We start from the raw sequence: 15,851 nt of genomic DNA on the forward strand, positions 1-15,851 counted from the left end.
CAACCGCCGGCGGGGAGCCATGCCCTCCCGCCCGTGCACCGCCGCCCTCAGCGGGGCCGCCGCCGCCGCCGCACTGCGGCGGGGAACACGTCAGCGGCCGCGAGCCCGCCAACGGCTGCGGGGCGGGGCGGGCATCAACCCCTCTCGGCGGGCTTCCCCGCCCCTCGGCTCGCGGCAGGGAGGGGCGGGGCCAGCCTCGTTCCCACCCCGCAGCGTCTCTATAAAAGGAGCGAGCGCCCCCCTCGCTCTCTCTTTCTCCCTGCGGAGCGGCGCTGTTGGCGGGTGAGGCTCGGCGGGGGCTGATTCCCCGAGCGGGGGCTGGTGTGGCGCTGGCGGGCGAGGCCGGGCGGAAACCGGCCCGCCACGGCGGCGAGGGGACGGAGGGGCGGACTACAGGCCCCGACGGGAGCGGCGGCGCGGGGCGCTGCGGGATGGGTCGTGGGCGGTGCGGTGCGGTGCCATTTTGCCCTGGGGCGGGCGGCGCCCAGGCGCGCGCTGTTTGGCCGACGCCATTTTGATCGCTGGGTGGTGCCGGGGGAGGCTCCTGGCGGGTACCTGTGGGGGGCCTGAGGGAGAGCTGCTGCTCGCCGGTGGCGCCGGTTCCTCGTTGCTGGGGGTGGGAGCAGCCCAGGAGGGTGCAGCCGTCTCCTTCCGTCGGTTATCGTCTAAATTGGTACTTCAGGCGCTGGCTCATGGCTGATGAATGAAGTCGGCCTAAGCGTCACGGTGGGAATGAGATGTTTCAGTGAGAGGTTAAGGCTTCGTGAATAAGGTGGAGTCGCCTTGTGCGTTAGGCGGAGGGGTTGGTGCACGCGTTTGTGTTGCCGGTGTTTCGGAGGGCTCAGCCATCGTCATCATGCAACTGCCATAACTGCCCTCCAACAGGAGACTTTTAAATATAATTACTGTAAAATCCACATATCGTACCAAGAAAAAACACCGCAGTCTTTGCATGCTTTTTAAAACGTGAATAATGAGGCTACTTTTACGTTTTAACTGTTGATGTTTCCTTTTTTTTTTTTTGCTGGGCAATGAGACAGCAGAGAAAGATTTTTTAAAAAAAATTGTAATACCACACACACCCCCCCCAACGTCCTGCAGCCTTAAGATGCCTTTTTTTCTCATGATACTAATGTTGAGTTGTAATGTTTCTGGGAAAACGGGCAGTACAATAAAAAAAAATACAGCTAGGGTTGTTCTAGGCTCTTATCTGCAAAGATTAGGAGATGGTCGCGTTTGTGTAGGAAGCGGTAGGGTGCATTCATTCCGTGTTGAATTAGCTTGTCTAATGATAGACTGAGTCACGCACTAGACAACTGAACAGTAAAATTTCTGAATCATTACAAGCCATTTGTAACCCTTGGTTATTGGGTATAATAAGCAACCTTCACTCATAATTTTCTATAGCTTAAATGGTTTTTGTGATCTGAAACAAAACGTTACCTATAATGGACTGCTACTTTTATTTGATCTATATGGTGCAGAGTGAGAAACATTGGAACATGCATTGTTAAGTATTGTCTATGACAAAAATACTTTGTGTGTTTCTGTGGTTGAGTTAGTAGACTTAAATAATTGTTATGTGGTTAAAACTGAATTCTCTAAACCAATTGAAATTGGTGCTTATACTTAGAAGACTGAAACCTTGAGATGGTGAATTTTTGCCAAAAATCCTTTGGACTGAAGTTTAATAGCGGTAACATGCAGTTATTTCTATGATGCTTTTAATATGGGATTTCAAGTGCTTGAAACTCGTAACTTCTTTGTTACTTAAAATGGACTGCATTTCTTGCTGCTTTCTATGAGGCCTCCTGCAATTTTAAGGTTTATATACTTACTATATTATTGCTTCTGAGACTTGAGAGACTATTGATGATTGTCTGTTAATAAGAATCTGCTAACTTAAAGTGTTAAGTTTGTTTATTGCTTGTTTTTAGGTATGATGGAGAAGCTTTCAGTGGTGTCCCATATGTTGTACAGAAGCATTAAGGTAATGGCTCTGAAATTTTTAATTTTATTGCTTTAGATGTAACACTTCATTTCTATTGGCAACCAAGATAGTAAATGCTTTAATTTCTTACTTGGTTTCAATATTTTTGTCAAGAGTATGGAATGTGTTAAGTGCCAAAGGGTTGTCATCTTTGTATGGCTGGTGAGTAGGACAAAACAGAGTATGTTGAATTTGCATAGATGCCATCAAACTGATTAGTGATTATTTGATGACTTTTGTACTCTTCACTGAGTTGAGGTTAGCCTTAGGGTCAGTTCTTAGTTTAATTTCTTTTGCTGTGGCATTTAAACAAGTATGAAGACCCACATGAGAAATCACTTGTCAACATCTCCAAAATCAGTGCGAGTTAGCTGTCTGGCCTTGGGCATGTGTTGGAGATGATTTGAATCTACATACATGACCATATTTGAATGTAATTGCAAACTATGAACAGACAGTAGTAGTGCCTTGTGAATAAAGGCATGACCACTCACATTTTTGAAATAGAAGCTTGAATGTCTTGATTCTTGAGATACTGTAATGGTTGCAGAAGGGTCCAAACTCAATTCAGGGTAATTTTTTTTTCCTCATACATAGAAAATTTCAACTTGCCAGGTATTGAAGACTGTTCCAGAGCAATATTGAATTGTTGTATGAAAATAAATTTTTAGTGCTTGGTGATTGTTTCTGATCTAGTAATGTGACAGAAGATGCTAGTCCACAGCAAGAGACAATTTGAACTTTAAAATATAATTTTCATTTCAATTTTAGCCCTTCATGGAAGCACCATTAGAAGCAGAAGAATACTTGATACACACAAGTGGATTTTCCTGAAAGCTATGTATGTTTTGAATGATCAGTGGGGATTAATTAATTTAAATGACTTGGCAAAATATATGTAAAATGAAATTAGTAGGTGTGTCATTAGCTTTAAAACTAAGGTATCATTGTGTTTCAGGCATGTTTGACATGGTCTAGAACTACGTAGGCTGGTTAGTTGGTGAATAGTCATTTGTGCCACTGTCAGAGGAACTGGTAGAATACACCTATCTGAAGTGCTCATACTAAAGAGTATAGTTGATACTCGCATCTTTTGGAAATGCTAAAGAATCACTTCAGGATCTGTATTCGGTTTAATTTGATTCAGGTGGTTACAACCAGTGGTTGGGAGGAAAGGGGATCTACAAGAGTAAAACTTGGTTGTTCCTAATGGGTTATGCTGTATTGTGCATGAATATTCTGTAATTGATTCTTTTACTTGAATTTCTAGAATGGCACAGAGTTTCTAATAATGGGAATGTCAGATACCCTGATGAAAGATTTGCTGGCAACTGTAGCCCAACAGATAGAGGTAATATTTATTGATTAAGCAGCTGCAATTTTTTGTTAATTGTAATGTATTCCCTTTTCATTACATCTGCATATGAAAGACATGAAGCTTGTTTTGTGGAATATATGAGTGTATGAATTGCGTTACACTTCCCAGTCACTGATATTTAAGTGGTGAATAATGATGAAACTGCCAAACCTGATATGCTGATGAGAAACTTCATACGGATCTGGCTACTGAGAAGCTGCCGCTTAAATTCTTTCAAAAGCCACTGAATCATTCAGTCACGATGCCGGTTGGTGTTAATTTTATTGCTGTCCCTATGTACCAGCTAGATGCCACCATGCTCCAGGTTATAAGGATGTTGGTGCATTATTTAAAATCACCTCAGGTCCATGTTGACATGGATATGTGCTTTTGCAAAAGCTTGCATCTTTAATGAGCAGAGAGAGAGGGAAGTGTTAGATGCCTATAATTTGAGGTATCCTGTTTTATAGTGGATAAATAATAAATAATAAGTATTAGCCAGACATTAAAAGTGCCCTGGTAATGAAGTGTTGCTGGTGTTTGAAAACTAGTGATTATGTCTGTGCTTTGACCCTCTTAGGACTGTGAACTTAGGGCTCATGTAGATGTAAGCATTTAGGAAAAGTAATGTTATTTATTAAAGTTGGAATTTGGTGGATTAGTTGTGATTAATTATATTAAAGCTGTTTCAGCTCCAGAGCTAAAGAATTCAGAAGGGCATAGCATACTTGGGACAGCAAAAAGCATTCTTGTGAATGCTTACTGTGCATCAAGAGTAGTGGTAGTGGTTTCTCCAGTAACTTAATTTTTACTTAAGTATCTGAATTTAATCTTTTTCAATAAAATTTACTTTAATTGCACTGATTGAGTATCCACAGGTTGTTTTTAATTAAGAAGTTAAAATCTAAGGTGTGAGGACAAATTTTAATTTCCCTGTCTTACTACAGCATCTGCAGTTTTATTCCACTCCTTATTAAAGAAAGGTACCTTTGAATACCTTGCTAACTACCAGCAGTTTCTTTTGAAGAACAGGCTTTGTCCCAGTATGTGAAGTTCAGATGTGTGAGTGAAACTTCCTGTGCAGCAGTGCTACCTATAAAACGCTGCATTGTTTAGACAGGCAATATTACAAGTAGGAAGTGGAGTGAGTGACTTGCATGGCTGAGCTAGTGGGAAGTAGCAAGCCTTGTTGGTGCAACTAATTGGTGCATTTTATGTCTTTGCAGGGATGCTTGAACACTGCTTCTGATTTGAAGGTATGAATTCCAATAAATGTAATGAATAATTGAAAAGCTTGATGTGGGAGTAATGCTTAAAACCATTGGTGTGTCTGATCAGTGAAGAACCTATCCCAAGCTTGATTGATTGCTTGATGGAAAAAACATGTGAATCTGTTTGACTTTAGACTACTCTTGCACCAGAACAGGTGAAGTGTTTGAAGATGGTAGGTTTCATAGTCTGTTCATACCCTGAAACTCAGCAAAACTGATTCAAATAACTAATGATAATTTTTAAGTGACTGCTTTAAAAACTGCATTACTGTCAACCCCATTTTTAAGCAGGAGGTGACTTGTAAACCATTGTATTACAAATGGCATATTTGAAGTGGAGTGGGGCTTGTGTATCTGCATTACAAAAAACAGGGTGAAACATTTAATGGTCTATCTTGGCCTTCTTTTGAACTTTCAGTTCCAGTTCAGAGGTAGTCTGTTTTCCTGTTGCTTGCAGGAGAGTTGTGTAGAAGAATGTGGTCTGGATGCAGTTTTTTGTTTAATGCTTGCTTGCTGGTGGATTTTAGCTTCTGTAGTGTTTTTTTTTTTTTGTTTGTTTTGGTAGAAACTGAGAACCAGGTATTAGCTAATTTTCAGAAATTAACTTTTTGATTCTGGTAGGACAGAGGGAATTATCGCTTAGTTGCCTATCATAGTTGATAGCCAAGTTGGGCAATAGCTGGGCAAGAGATGTAAAATATACTACTGTGGCATGCCTACACTTTTTTCACAGAACTTGCAGAGTACTGATACTAATCCAGCACATGTTTAATCATGCAGTTTGGTCTGTGTGAGAGACTAAATAGATGGCAAGTTGTATTTTGAGTGATTGAAGAAAATTTTTATGAACTAAAACTTCTTTTTTTTTCTGACAGGAAGATGGTCAAATATAGGAACAAATGCTTTTAGCTTATTCAGGTATGTAACTGAAAAGCTTTTAAACATTTTCTTGTTTTAAGTCAAAAGTAACTGCCTACGGTTTGGGGAATTTTTTTGTATTATGACAGTTGTTGATTACGTAGTTGATCAATTGATATGGTAAGTTGGTATAGTAATTAATTCTGTACATAGTTGGAATTTAAGAACACTTGTTTCCCAAGGCATGGTGTGTGCTGATAGCTGTGCCTAACCTTGGTTAGCTTTCAAACCTACATGCAAAGTTTTAAATAAGTGTATGTTACTGAAATATGTCAAAGGACTAGGGAATTTTCAGGTTTTGTATTGCAGTCAGAAGCCCTACAGAAAACCAGTACACTTCCCGTAGAATTTGTTTCCTGTATTGGCTTTTGTCTCATCTGTGATGATCCTATCCCGAACCTGAATTCCCTGTTGAAAATCATAATACGGATCCGGAATCTGAGACGAGACCAAAAGATGTATTTTACACTTTCTTAAAAAGTAGTACACCATCTAGGGGGTTTTAAGTTGTTTTTACTGAAATGATAACACCTTAATGTATACAAAGTGTTGTGTGCTTACTTGCTAATTGAAATATCTCCCTCAAATGAACCTTTTTACTTAGACCTTGTTTTCTTTTTCCAGTGCTGAGTTGGAACACTGTCAGTGCTGCCTGACAAATGTAGATGATCTCTAACTGGAAGGAAGTGTAACACCTGAAGCGTTTTTGTGGCTTGGAGTGAAATGCCATGCTTTTAAAAACCTGCTGAAACAGCTGCTGCGATTTTGTTTAGCAGATACTGTTTTCAGAAACTGCTTGTGAATCAAAATCACTGTCTCTGCATATTTAAAACAGCGCTTTAACCAAAACACTGAGCTGCCCTCTGTAGGAAGGATAGCAGCAATATTAGGGAAATGAATGTTGAGCTTCGATACATTGAAAAACCCCAGAGAGTATTTTCCCTTTAAAAATATCATAAGGGTATCCAGACTTGAATGATTCTGAAGATCGGGAATAACTGAAAACAATGGGACTCCCAGTTAGGCCCTGTAGAGATGGGGAGAAAGCAAAATGGACATACAAATTCAAACCAATGAGTCTGCTTTTTGAGGGTGGTGTCCTCCAGGAGATAGGAGGAAGCAGATGAGGTGATGGTGGTGCGAAAGCATAAATGTGAAACTCTTGTAAGAAAGAGGTGCAGGTGTCATGAGGAAAGTCATGGTTACAGAAAAGGCAAGGTCTAAAGCTTGCATTGCTGTCTGTGTGGTGAGGGAGGGGGGAATTGGGGGGTTTATGGACTGCCACTTCAGCGTGGAAAGACCAGTACTGCAACAGTGGGGCTGCCCCATGAGCACTACAGTGGCAATGTAATGGGACTTGCTGTGTGGGGAAAAGAGGTCACTAGTGGGAGAAGGGAGGATATGCATTGGAACTTGTGCTTTCAGCAGTCCCTTGGAAGCCAACAGGGCTGTATCAGTAACAGCCTACTTGCTGTGTTCAGCAAATTGGCACTATGCCACAGAGGCATGGGGGATCATAAATCGGTCAATAAGTAACGTGGATTTTAAAGACAAACCATTGCATGCATAAGATGCAGCCTGCCTTACAGCAAGACTCACACCTGTCAGGAATGCTTTAGGAAGGAAGAAACATGAGAAAGATAGGACACCTAAAATGAATCTGATAGGCTGTAGTTACTGAAGCACTTAAATGCACCAGAATACAGAAAAATTACCCTATAGTCTGCAGCCAAAAATTACAGCATTGGATGCCAGCAGCTCTCTTCCTTTAGAATTGGAGGAATTCCTACAGCTCGTGGAATGTGCTTGTATTCAATGAAAAGCCCAATTTTCAGTCTAAGCAGTATCATCATGAAATGCAAAACACTACCAGTAGCAGTACCTAAAGTATGAGGAATCTCAAATTTAAGTACACTACGGATCTTGGTGAACTTTAGGATTGTATTGGGTCACTGAGTGTTTTGATTATGGTTAATAAACACTACCAGGTGCTTTGGCTAAAGGGTGTTCCTTTTCAGCAAGTGACTCTCTAAATCAGTATTGAATGTATCAGAATCTGCAGAAATTTACTACAGCACAGCTTTCCCTTCTTTGCTTTCAACGGAATTTCTCTGTGGTAACATGTTACTGAGAAGGGTAGGTATTGCCATGTTTTGTACGTGCTCTTTCTTGAATAAAGCCAAGGATGTGAAAAACGTAGCTGTTGCACATCAGGTCTGTAGTTGCACTGCGGTGTTCCTGGACAGCTTGTACTTTGTGAGAGTGTCAAAGGCAAGGTGGCACTGGCTGGTACAGCGTGTACTGGATGTGATATCCCAGGTTGTGCTGGAGTGGCTCCTGGACAGCACCGACTTACAGCGATTGTGCACTTCAGAAGTGGGAAGGGAGCAGTCTCCATCTTTTGCCCACTGCGAGTCCGGGTGCTGCTGGCATCTAATGAAGCTACTGGGATGGTAAGTCAAAAAGTGGCCAGTAGTGGCTAGGTCAGTCTTCTGCAGGAAAAGATAGCAGAGACCACAGAAATGGGTAATACAGCAGCAATATTTGGTAAGTACTTGGATATTCAAAAGTCTCTTAAAGGGTCAGAAGAGTGTGTTTGTGGCCTGTGTTTTGGAGTATAAAGGTACCATCTTTTTATCCTTTGGGCTGAAGCTAATGGGAAATGTGGAAGCTTTTGAGGATTGTGGGTGGCACTTTGGGTGCTCAAAGTACTTCATCAATCTTCTCTATGTTCTAAAACATTCCTCGGGGATGGATTCTGATGTAGGATTGACTGTATTGGATAAAAGGTGCCAGAGAATAATGTTACTGTGCTTGTCGGGTGGTGGAGGCCTTCTCCAGGAGCAGTGTTTAATCATGAAAAAGATGTACCTCCCCTGGCATAGAAAGAGGTAGATGTGGCCAGTGATAAGGCATATTGGCTATTTTGCTGCAAATCTTCATGAATGCTCTTAATGCTTTAGGGCTGCAGAAGATGGGTAACCAATGAAAAATGTGTATCAGTAATACAGGAAGTCTGTTTACAAAAATCAGCAAATGCTTTAACCATGACACTACACCAGTGATTTTGGAATATGGGAGTAGTGAAGATTGCGTAGGAAGATTTATAACTGATTTTAAGATGGAAAGAATAATCGTTGTAATGGCTTTTTTGCTTGGTGGGAGGGAGGACAGTGTATTTCCTAACCACTTGCGCATTTAATTCTGGTATGATTTTTTTTCTGAGTCTGTTTTATACAAGTGATTGAGATAAGGAGATGTGGAGTTATTGTGTGACACATTTAGAATACATGGCATGAGACTTCTCTCTGCAGAAGTACTTCATTAAACTAGCTTGCTAGATTTAAAGCTTTGTCTTAAGATTGTGCACTAAACAGCATGAAAGCCTTTGCTTTTTTTGTGCTTTAAATAGCCTGGTGAAATCTTGCATTAACCATCTTTACTGTCAAACTTAGAAGTGTCACATGGCTGTTGGGCTATGGTCCAAGAAATCAGTGGTTAGACAAACTTTATTCTGGAATGTTGCCATGTATCAGTCTTAGTAACTGGGCAAAAAAAGCAGAGCCTTTTTTTGAGTGAAATGATTGGTGGGCTTAACAGCGAGAGTACCTTGCAACCACAAGGAACATACAAAAGTAGCTCTGCAGGAATGCTTTGCTACCATTTAAGTTATGAGGTCCCTGTTAAGGTGGGAGGTTTTGTCTGTTGCTGAAGAACTTGTCTTGCCGGTGGAGGCTGTAATCTAGAAGGAGTTGCAAGTGAGTGAAACTAAGCTAGCAGCCGTTATCTTGCCACAGCACCCCCCACGGCTATCCGAGGGCATTTGCTGGTGTGAAGCCTGCTTGAAGTAACAGATCCCAGTGAACAGGAATTTCTGCATAAGCTGTGCTGTCAGGCCGCTGTCCTGCAGAGATTTGTGCTGCCTCAGCTGCACCTGTGTTGCGTGCTGGCTCTGGGACTGCTGCCTTCTGGTGCAAGCAAGCTCTTAATTGTTTAAACTTGCCATGGAAAGCTTGGGTATGAGTTTTGCCCATTAAACATGGGCACTGAAGTTAAGTAACGGTAGAGAAAGGGACTCCTGAAAGTCAAGTCTGGACTTAGAGTGAGCAAAGTGTTAGACACAGCCCAAGGAAAGGTATCCTCTATATCGGGGAGTATTTAATCCTGATTCAGGGTCAGTATTTCTGCACACCCCTTCCTGCAGGTCAGAGGACAAAATTTGAGTTATGGTCTGTGGTATGAATTACGTTAACAGATGAAGGCTAATTTCAGGTGAGTGGAGTAGATGGCCTTTATATGATATGTATGTGTCCTAGGATTTGTGTTCCCTGTATTTTTTTTTTGTTATTAGAACTGGTATTACAAGCATTTTTGCTTGTCTGCTCTTGTCTGTTTCCCTCGGAGGATATAAACTGGAAAAGTAAAAATAAAATGATTCATTCAATTTTCTTTGAAATATCATGTGGCTTTTTAGTTGATAGTCCAGTTGAGCTATCAGGGCTATGAAGACAGTACTTCTCTGCCATTGTCTCAAACTTCCTGCAGGCTCTGGAGAACAAAGTGGTGTTTGATGCTCAGAAGAATGACTGTATTGAGTGGGACAAAGTCTGCCTTGCTCAGTATTCTGTCTGAGGATGACCAGTATAAGAAACAGGAGAAGTATAGAGAGCCTTTCCAGTAGCTTGCTTGGGAATTTCCTGATGAGATTTTCATTTGTATTTGAATACTGCTTGGCAATTATGACCTATCTCCATTTAAAAAGATGTCAAATGTGAACGTTATATGGGCTGTAAACATATGTGAAGTATTTATGTTGGTAAATGCATTGGGGGGTGGGATTAGAAGGGGGCTGAAATAAGCTTTTTTTTTTTGTCCTCATTGAAGCTGACGTTGCTTTCGACTCTCCCATTAATGAAAACAGTGGTAAGTGGAGCCCGGTTAAGGCACCAGTGCTAGCCCAGCTTTACTGTTTGAACAATGTTAGAGGTGAAAATTCAAAGTCCTGTTGTGTGCTTTTACCTTCAGCACCCCTGAGCTACACTTCGTATTTCAGGCTTCTCACCAGACCAATAACCCACTGTTTTTTCTTTTCCCCTGTGATTGCAGTTCTTAGTAACTGAAGGAACATTGTCCCTGGAATGATGATGGCATTAGTTTTATGGTTGCAAGTGAAGAATGATTAAAATCTGTCCTAAAATAAAGCTCAGTTGTTATTTTATATATGTGGAAAGAAGCTAGAGAGATGAATGGACTGAAATAAAACAAATGCTTAGACCTTATTTGAAATTGGTAAATTGATTGAGAAGTAAAGATATTTTTAAATAGTTGTGGCATCCTTGAGGAATATACAACTACCACTAAAGTGGTGTACTTCATCTTACCTTGACAAAATAGGAAATAATTTGCCCTAGCCTTAGTTGCTTGGTTTTTTTCGGTCAGAATGAGAGATGTTGCAGATAGAGTCCTGAAAGAAACGTTTGGGACTTAAACTATCTGCGTTAGCTCTGTCTAGTAGTTAGGTCATTTTCTGCAGCAGAAAATAAAGCATATTGCTTTAGTGTCTTAGTTTAATTTCTTGCACTCCATCAGAAAAGTGCAATATTGAAACAATGAGTGGCAGTTCTTAATATCATTTAGACTTCAAGTTAAACAGTTCAGAGTGATTAATCATTCCTCAGTGTTTCTTAAAATAAACATTTTCTGAAAATAGATGGATTATGTAGCTTCTCATTCTGAATTTTAAGCTACCTATTTGCTATTGCAAACAGAGAGGTTTGGTTTGTAGCAATTAATGCTCCCCCCTCTTCCTGTTTCGCAGATTATAAACCACATAATATAAAAATAAGTTTAACAGCAGGACCAGGAGTTCCTTTGTAACATCTTGTAGTAATTTATTATAAACAGTATCACAGTGATGAGCATGTTTACCACCATACACACACACACACACAAAAAAAAAAACCAAAACCAAAACAATGCCTTAATGGGGGGGAACAGTGGTTTTTTTTAAAAAACATGTTTTTGAAGAAGTACTCTTAGGTGCCAGAATTGGCTTGTCTTCATTTACTTGAACTTAAGAAGTTGTTTTTGCTAATGAAAAGTAATTCAGCATAGTTTCTGCTAATTTGATGTACAGGCTGTAAGGCTGCTGAAAACCTTTTTTTCTATATAAAGGGATCTTTATATGATCACCCCTTGGCAGAGCTGACTGCAAGGTGTTTTGCTGTAGTTTTGCCTTTTTTTACTATGACAAGACTGGAAATTGTATTAATACTTTCTCCTGGGAGTTTCATGTAGTTCATAGTTTTTAATTCGAAAAATAAGACTGAATTATTGTAGCAACTGCTAGATGTATTATCTATAAAAATGCAGCCCCATTATGAGCCATGCTGGTTATGGGAAAGTCCAAAGCTTTTATTTTACACATATGAAGAAAGATTGTTTGCCAGAAGTTCCACAGATTTGGAGAGAGATCTTGCTTGTTCTTGTGAGGATCCAAAATTATCAAGAACTGAAGACCACCTGTGCTACTGCCTGATAAGATGACAAGAGGAGAAACAACTTTAGATGTTCCCCTATTTCTGAAGGTATGCTTCTTAAGGAACACTTAAACTTCTCAGAGTTGTCTGTGGCAGCCTACGGTCCCTGTGACTTACTGAAGGGGGGGGAAATAGTCCTGTAAGGAAAGGGTAGCCTTTGTATATAAGACTGGCAATCACAGTATCTGAATATCTGACTTCTAGGTGTGAATGGAATCTTAGAATGGTGGAGGAGTAAAAAGTCAAATACTAAGTAAATGAAAGATTGTCCACCAAAGGAATCAAAAAGTAGAAGTTGATGAGAATAAACATTTTTGTGCTCAAAATCCACACTGCTGTGTCTTCAGCAGTGACACCAGCTTAACTTCCTACCCTCAGAAATTAAATGCCCTGTAGTGCTCCCAGCCTCTGGCCTCGGAGCAGCAGTGCTGAGGCTGTGACCTACTGTGGGTGATGTCATACTTTGGCCCTTTTGATTTCAAATTCTAAGATCCTCTACTACGGTTAGGTGGAGGGTCTTCTGAGCACTATGTCGTCAGTGAGCTGTGGTGTAAGGACCATTGTCTTCCTGATGGCTCCTACCTGACTGCACTAACTTTCAAAGGGAAAAGCTGCTTGGCTTCTGTTTTGGGTTGGAACTTGACAGTGGCCAAGATGGTTGCCTATAATGGAACTGTTATATCCTCACCTTCCTATACCAGAAGAAAACACTACCAGTAAGAGGTACTCGGTTATTCTGAGGTAGCACTCCTGGAGGTGTTTTGCCTCTTAGTCTTACCTGATGCTTTTACCTAAACTCTAATTTGGGTTTTCTAGTTGTGATTTTTCCACCGAAGTGTGACCAGGGAAATCTTAACGCATTGTTGATTCTCAACTAGGGAAGTGCTTTTTAAATTGACAGAAGGAGTACTCATGTTTGGTCTCTTCTGAAGTTATAATTTCTCTAGAAAGAGCAGGTCATCTGTGGAAGCTTGTGCTATCTCTCAGCATGAGCTTTCTTACTCTGGGCCAAGATATCCAAAACTATTGTGTAGTCCTCAGCTCTGTCCTGATCTCCTAAGGAATCTTATTGCTCCTCTTCTGTACTAGTCCCCTATTGCTTTCCCTGGAAGAGTTATGCATGAAACATTCCAAGAATCAAGGCAGAAATACAACATTAAAGGAGACTACTACATAGCCATTCAGTATTAATCCCAGAAGGACTATAAAAGCAATAGTATACGAAACTTCAGAGATTAGAAGAAGAAAAAGTCTCTGGGAAGTTTTTCTCTGGGGCTCAAGGACATAATAATCAAATTCAAACACCACTCCTGTTGAGTTGTAAAAACAAGAGCAGTTCCTGTAATTGTGACTGTTGTGATTAGCTCTTCAGAAACCAGGGACAGAGTCTGCAAATAAGAATCACTGATCAGCTAAATTGCAAATCTATCAGGAGTGACAATGAGGCTTCAGATTGGTTCAGATGTGGAAGGGAAGTATTTCCTTCCTCACTTCTGTGTTGATACTGGGTGCTCTGTGCTGGAAAGTTCCAGGCAATAAAGCAGGAGTTAAAAAAAGGTGGAAGGTGAGTATTATTTTAAGTAAAGATCTTTCCTACTCAAAATTAATAGGGCTAAAAACCAACTGTACATCTTTGTATAGTCGTCTCAGAAGAACCATAACCCTTGTTCAGAAAGATCTCAATTCTGCAGAAATAGGCTCTGAGCTTGCTGTTCTCTCATGGACTATTTTGAAGGCGGGCTAGGAAACAGGCACCTCAGATTCACTGAAAAGGCAGAAATGAACTTCTTTGATTATAGCTTTTTCTATAGCAGCAGGAAAAAGAAGTATTGGCAGAATAGGCATCTGGCCCTGGAAGGAAACATCTTGTGCTTCTGCTAGACCTTCAATGGAAGTATGATGAAGAGGTTTCAAAAAATTTCCTGCGCTGTCTTTATTTCATATACAGTATAATCCTGGCTCTCAGAAATCCGGTGATTAAGATAAACAATATAGAAACATTCTGTCTTTGGCCAAGTTACAGAAAGTTATGCATGAGATTTGCTTTCTGTGGCTGGCTGAGAGTCTCCCCTTTCACTAATGAACTTAGTAGTCTTTGCTGGGGAGCACAGACTGATTGTTTGCTAAGAAATCTTGCTAGGAACTGAAGATTCAAAAAGAGCCTGGGAGGAAAAGCGAATGTCTTACCAGCACTATTACTGTCAACCTGAGGGTGGAAGAACCTGTTTGTGTTACCTGGGCTAAGCTATAGAAAGCAGGTGAACTCAAACTGGGAATGTTTTGTATGTGTTGTTGAAAGGCATTCGCATCAAATGTGCCTAGCTTACAAAAGTTTCTGCCTTAATAGCCCTTCTTTCTCATTCCTGCTTCTAATTTTTTTCCACTGTGTACTTAGACTGGAGGAGTTGATAACATTTTCAGACTAAGACTCCTCTGCATGTTGATTACAGCCTCTTTTGGCTGCAGCAGATCTGTATCAATACTGTTGATCTGAAATTGGTTAAGTTTTCAGACATCAAACTTATTAACCAGGACTGATCTTTTAATAGAAGATTAAAGATGTTAAGAATAAATGTTGGCACAAAATTACAAACGCTTACCTTTTAGTATACATGAGAAGATCTCTTGTAAGATTTTTTTTTTTTTTATTTTTCTTGGGACAGACATAAGCTATTGTTGTGGATTTGGCAGTAAAATATAAAAGCACCTGAACTGGAAGGGTGTGAAAGAATTTAGAAACTCCTGCAGTTAACTGTCATCAGTGATTTTTAACAATTTTTTAGTGGACACGCTCAGATATCTATATTGATGCTTCTGGAACTAAGAACTGATGTATTGGCAGTAAGAATGTACATTATCCCACAGTTGCATTGACTCCTCTTACTGCTCTACACATGCCTCCAAATATTGCTGTTCATTGGTGTATAACCCCTGTTGGAGAATACAAGAGCTACTAGAAGTGTTCCGATTAATTTGAATGTGGCATCAATAAACATGTTCACAGGTTTATCAGCCATGTATTTAACTAGCCATAAACTGATAAAAGATTTCTTAAAAATTAACTCCTATAGGTGTAAGTCTTCAAAATGAAACTTTCCTGTAATCGTTCTTACTTGCTGCTACTTTTAAGAACTAAACTTTAAAAAAGAAAAAACAACTATGTATATTTTTACAGGATCAGAGAGACACTTCTAAGTTTATTTTCTGAAGGCAGATTGAAAGCATAATGTTCTTCATATGTCCCCTGCAGATCACAGAATAGCAATTTATTTTATTCTGGTGCCCAGTTGCTAGGTAAAATTAAAACTTTGCCTCCCTAAAGAACTAAATTATTGCTTCTGGCAGCATAATGCAGCTGTATTAGTTGTGCTGTATTAAATTACAAAATTGTTCAGGTTTGAGAAAAGGTTATGTTGCCTGCACTGCCCTGTGCTAAACAATTAAGAGATGCCTGCTTACTGCTACACAAGCTGGAAAGGGTAAACTTACACACAGGTGCTGAAACTGTGTTAGTTTAAGATCTAATTTTAGTATTTCTCAAGGCCCATATTAAAAGTATAGAGATCTTCCAAGACTATTGAAAAGCAGCATGCAGACCCTGAGGTACCGATAGTAATAGTTTCTCATCTTTGTGTTCCAAACTTGAGTCTGTGCTGTGAGAACTCCCTTAGTGTGACATACCCCAGGCATCTTTAAAAAAAAAAAGGCAGTTATATACAAAAGGTTGTATTATCTGCTCTTTGGATCTGCAGAAATGCTGCATTTATGTAGTCACT

General features: G+C 40.2%; 1 long non-coding RNA gene and 2 other non-coding genes across 4 annotated transcripts; all 3 read left to right on the forward strand.

The window, feature by feature from the left end:
* The first annotated feature begins 242 nt into the window (after positions 1-242).
* LOC116964123 lies at positions 243-7,735 on the forward strand. Of its 2 annotated transcripts, XR_006166530.1 has the most exons (7): positions 245-282; positions 1,938-1,990; positions 2,762-2,831; positions 3,261-3,341; positions 4,574-4,603; positions 5,494-5,536; positions 6,161-7,735. It is a non-coding gene; the product is annotated as an uncharacterized LOC116964123 (long non-coding RNA). The 2 variants fall into 2 exon arrangements; XR_006166529.1 differs by lacking the exon at positions 2,762-2,831 and having other exon boundaries at positions 243-282.
* Positions 3,498-3,563, forward strand: LOC116964135. Its single transcript, XR_004408581.1, has one exon. It is a non-coding gene; the product is annotated as a small nucleolar RNA SNORD50 (small nucleolar RNA).
* LOC116964134 lies at positions 5,911-5,981 on the forward strand. Its single transcript, XR_004408580.1, has one exon. It is a non-coding gene; the product is annotated as a small nucleolar RNA SNORD50 (small nucleolar RNA).
* Positions 7,736-15,851: the final 8,116 nt, after the last annotated feature.

The sequence above is a fragment of the Tyto alba genome, unplaced genomic scaffold (assembly GCF_018691265.1).
Source record: "Tyto alba isolate M040663 unplaced genomic scaffold, T.alba_DEE_v4.0 Super-Scaffold_40, whole genome shotgun sequence".
NCBI classification, from domain to species: Eukaryota; Metazoa; Chordata; class Aves; order Strigiformes; family Tytonidae; genus Tyto; species Tyto alba.